Source organism: Haliotis asinina, chromosome 8 (assembly GCF_037392515.1).
Source record: "Haliotis asinina isolate JCU_RB_2024 chromosome 8, JCU_Hal_asi_v2, whole genome shotgun sequence".
NCBI classification, from domain to species: domain Eukaryota; kingdom Metazoa; phylum Mollusca; class Gastropoda; order Lepetellida; family Haliotidae; genus Haliotis; species Haliotis asinina.
Genome location: NC_090287.1, coordinates 64,236,334 through 64,241,377, shown reverse-complemented (window position 1 = coordinate 64,241,377; position 5,044 = coordinate 64,236,334). Strand labels below are relative to the sequence as shown.

Sequence of the window (5,044 nt, the reverse complement as noted above, 5' to 3'; positions counted from 1 at the left end):
CTATAACGATCAAATGAGTGTATACGAAACCCTCCGATATTCAAAACATTCCCGAAATACAAATCTAAATATAACTTGGGAGTGACCTATATAAAATCATGCAACATACATTCTTACATGCTTAAGTTCTCAATAAAAAGCCAAGAAATTGTCGATCAGACTCTTTCTAAACTGTTTACTTTCCTGGATACGATCCATCAATGCAACACTCTAGCTTGACCGCACCCCCATTGTCTGAACATCATCATCCAAATGAGTCGTTGACTACAACAACACTTTATTAGATGTTTTGTTAACACTACGTATTTTTATGCAACGGACAGCGTGGGATTTCCACGCTATCGCTGAGCGCCTGTGGCTGTCGCTAGTGTTAACCTTCTAAAATCTCGCTAGTTTGTCAAGAGCGGGTTGTAGCCGTGATCGTCTAGTGGTTAGGACTTTGCGTTGTGGCCGCAAGAACCCCGGTTCGAATCCGGGTCACGGCAGCTCGCTCCTGCAAGTTTTACTCCTTTTTTACGAGATGTATTTGAGAGTTTTACAGTACCTGTCTTTTAAAATCAGTTTTATTTTTCCTCAATTTGTGATTTATAGTTTAGAAATGTCAACATTCTTCAGTGGGAAGCTAGAGGATAAACAGATATATAAATATCTGCATGGTACTGATTTGTCTTGGGTGGTAAACCATGTACATGACGGGTAAATATATATATGTCTTTAACGGGTATTTGTATTCATCCGACTGGTAAATATATATGTATCTGTTTGCAAAGCCATTTTCAATATCTACGTTATATCATTTTCGGAAAATACGGGAACTGTATATAAAAATATTGATTTCATCTCAACTAAGTATCTTTTTTACAATAAAGGCAGTACACTGTTTGCTGAATAGCACAGCATTCTCTGTTATCAGGGCTGGATTCTACAGAAGAACGACGCGGGTCTGGCATAGAGTGGATCTCGGTCTGTAGAAAACACTTTTTGTCACGTGTCAGGTATGGTAATATTACCATGGTGAACGAAGAATGCCTATTTGTCTCGCCAAATCAAAAGAAACATTTATATTGGCAAAAAACTATTATCGCAGCTGCCTCGCGGCAGAAAAGTGAAAGCGGCACGGAAATCGGCAACATGGTGGCATCCACACCGGCTAACGCGACATCGGATTCTAATGTTGATGACAACCCTCAAACAAAAACAATTATAGCATGTTAAACCTACATTGGTGCACATGAACTATGTAGCTGTGAGTTATTACAAGTGTATACAGATTGTCATAGCATGACACAGTGCGCGGGTTCCGCCGTCGATAAGGAAACTAATATGGCACGCTTGTCTCGGGTGTTTAAATCGCATGAGGAAGTTTGAACACACTCAGTGCCACCGTAGCTTGTGTGTATGGTTAATAGGATGTGTTCTATATTAAACGCTAGCGTTGGTGGGCATGGCGTTAACGACATTCTGGCATTCCTGATAAATGGAAAGACTAATGTCTGATCGTGTACATTCAAGGCCACAACGAAGACGAGAAAGAAGAAAATACGATCTTTATTACACGTACTATTACTAAGTGTAACTTTCCGTTAAGACGACAGTCACAAATTTCATTAACGATCTTCGCGTCTCTGTCGTACCTTATTATTTCAATATAATGCAGGTAGGTTTATTCGGATTACCCGATGTCTACATAACACACGGGTCTAATCGACTTATATGCTATCTACATAACACATGGGTCTAAACGACGTATATGCTATCTACATAACACTCTGGTCTGTTTGGCATACCTGCTGTCGACATAACACATTGGTCTATTTGGCATACCTGCTGTCTACATAACACTCTGGTCTGTTTGGAACACCTGCTGTCTACATAACACATTGGTCTATTTGGAACACCTGCTGTCTACATAACACATTGGTCTATTTGGCATACCTGCTGTCTACATAACACATGGGTCTAATCGACTTATATGCTATCTACATAACAATCTGGTCTGTTTGGCATACCTGCTATCTACATAACGCGCTCTGGTCTATTCGGTGTATCCACTGTCTGCATAACACGCTCTGGTCTATTCGGCCTATCCAATGTCTACATAACACGCTCAAGTTTATTCGGTTTTTCCACTGTCTACATAACACACTCTGGTCCTTATCGGTTTTACCGCCGATGTAGACAAACATGGTTTCTTTTGTTGTACTTTAAATACTGATTTACAGCACTTTAAATGTTAGTGATGTTAAGTGTCAGACTTGTGCTATTAGCAGGCGGTGTTTCATTGAGCTTGTGTTACGCTAATGTTATGTTAGAGAGCGGTTATTGTGAGGATCATAGCTATAAAGCTAATTACAAGAGTCTGTCGACTCAACTTTTTTACATCTCTTGTGTCAAGTACCTTTCAAATAACACAAACTGACCACATGTCAGACAGACTACATACAGGTCAATCTCGGATTTGATATCCTGAAATGCGTGAACTCCACCGTCATGGTGATTGAGTAATGGACCGTTTAGGTTGCGGCCAGGACACGAAGTAACATCGTTTTATACGCTATCTCAACTGAAAGGGGTGCGCGTTCACGACTTATCATTACAACATGTCGCGAGTCGTCCAGTCGTTAACAATGGAATTGCGAGCTATAGAGTTCAGCCCGCCTCTTTTATATAGTATATTTGCTCCGGGGAGTCCTTCCCCTGTGTACTATTCCAACACTGAAATAACATAATTGATTGGTGTTTATACCTGTTCTAGTTTATTGAATGTTTATTTAATTTATGCATACATGTCAGTTTGTAATTTTGGTTTTAGATGGGGTGGGGGTACGGGTGGAACTCTTGCCGAATTAACAACAAGGGAGGGGATGGATGGATTATTCCCAGCCTCGTCCAACCCCGTAGAGGAACAACCCGCCACTGACGCTAATCCATGTTCAACAGGGCCAGATTCGAACAAACCACCGCACCATCGCCACCATCGACCAGTGACCTTGGTCTGGTACAGCTGAAAAGGACTCATGTCCGTGTCTCAAGTCCAAGGTCGCACTTCCAGGATCCTCTGACCTTTGACCTCAGAAACTGTCATTGTATGTTAATTCATATTTCAACCGGCGGATCAGCACACAAACACGTGCGCGTGTGCGCTCACAGCGTGACAGATTTGACTGAAATATACATTGTTCTCATACCGACCCAACTGCCGTGGTCATTAAACACAGCAAACATGCGATTGTAAAGGTGTGAGTTGTTAAAAAGAGCATCTAATCAATCTCCCCACTTTCATTCTGTACATTATTAAATGGCCTTTGATATGACATCGCAAGGTGTCTGTCTGCAACCTGCAGCCATGTTGACTCAGGGTCACGTGATATAGGTGGGAGGCGGATACACGCCTCAAATCTGACAGCAAATCGAATATCCTGTCATGCGCGGCGACTGTGCCTGCCAACTGCTACCCGTGAGGTGTATGTAAAAATCGTGAGCAAACAGCCTTCGGCCGAATCAATGCAAGTTCTGACCTTGGCTAGACCGCACAATTTAGTTAGAATGGTTTGTCGGGTCACCTAAAGTTGACCATTAAGCCCAACAATGCAGAGATATATACCAAGAGAAAGTCATTATGAGCTTAATGTGTCTACAACCATTGAAGAGTTGGTTCAGTTCAATCACCATTCAGACAGAGAAATCAACGACTTGCACTTGTAGATATTACACTGTAACCGTTACATGCCTGCATGACGGATAATGGGCTGTTCTAGGACCCATGTTTGTACGAGAAGGGTCTGTGGACAATCTCATTACTCATGTACAATACCAGAGCTGTATGAGTGAGTCTGGTTTTACGCCGTCTTCAATATTTCAGCAAACATCACGACGGGGAACACCGGAAATTGGTTTCAAACATTGCACCCATGTTTGGAATCGAACCGCGGACTACGGCATGAAGGTCGAACGCCTTAACCACTAGGCCACAAATCAAACCATGTGACTGAGTGAGTGGATCTGACATCGGTTTGAACACACGTCTAGTTATCTAAGGGCCTGACAGCTAACCTCGTGTGTGTGTGTGTGTGTGTGTGTGTGTGTGTGTGTGTGTGTGTGTTCGGTGTGCGTGTGTTCGGTGTGCGTGTGTGTGTTGGGGGAGGAGGTGGGAGAGAGGCATGGGTGTGGTACAGACAAACCTAGAACGGGGATTCGAACTCGCGATCCTGTGTTTCTGCCCTGCCTTAGGTACGCATGCAGCGACATGCGCTGTCTTAGACGACCTGTCATGCGAGTCCCAACAGGTGTTACTGGTACGAATTCGGTCCATAATATTTTTGACAAATCATTATGTATTATCCCATGTACGATGACACAACATCGGCAGAATCTGGCCTGATAAATCTTTCACCACTTAACATCTACAACACGATGAAGCTGATGAGGTTCTTCCACCTACTGCCTCTGTCTAAATGAAAGAAAATCTATATGCCTTGTTCGATTTACAGAATTGCGAGCGGTGAAGTCAATATGGCAGTCTCAGCAGACAAAAATAAGGGCTGCGCCACTGTGAATCTAAATCAAACGAGTACTCAGGATAATAATTTACCTTCTTTAGCCACAGAACAATATTGTATCTTATATAAGGGAATTATCGCACTTCTGTACAGTATAAGAGGGTAGTGTTTGTAATCTGGTAGTTCATGCCTTGGAAGAAACGAGCCGTGTCACATAGGGAAATACCATCAGGAATAACTCGAAATTAAACTTTTTTTTGATTTCACGTTATTCTTGAATCTTCAAAACGTCGAAAGATGCATTGATATGGACACCAGGATCACGAATTGTTGCTGACTGCCACTACCACTATCAAAACATCCGATGAAAGTTCAATTTCCTAAACAAATTCCGTACAAGGGAGCAGGGTGGTGAAACATGAAGAGAAGAGGACGACGTGGGCCGAAATGAAATCAAACGTGCTCGACTTCATTTTGTGTTGTTGTTGACGTTGTTGTTGTTTTCCTATCTACGCAAACCACTGGTTAAATTTATCACGGGGACC

The 5,044-nt window shown here is 42.4% G+C and overlaps 1 non-coding gene across 1 annotated transcript; it reads left to right on the top strand.

Moving 5' to 3' along the window:
* Positions 1-413: 413 nt before the first annotated feature.
* Trnah-gug (transfer RNA histidin (anticodon GUG)) lies at positions 414-485 on the top strand. Its single transcript has one exon. It is a non-coding gene; the product is annotated as a tRNA-His (tRNA).
* The last annotated feature ends 4,559 nt before the right edge of the window (positions 486-5,044 follow it).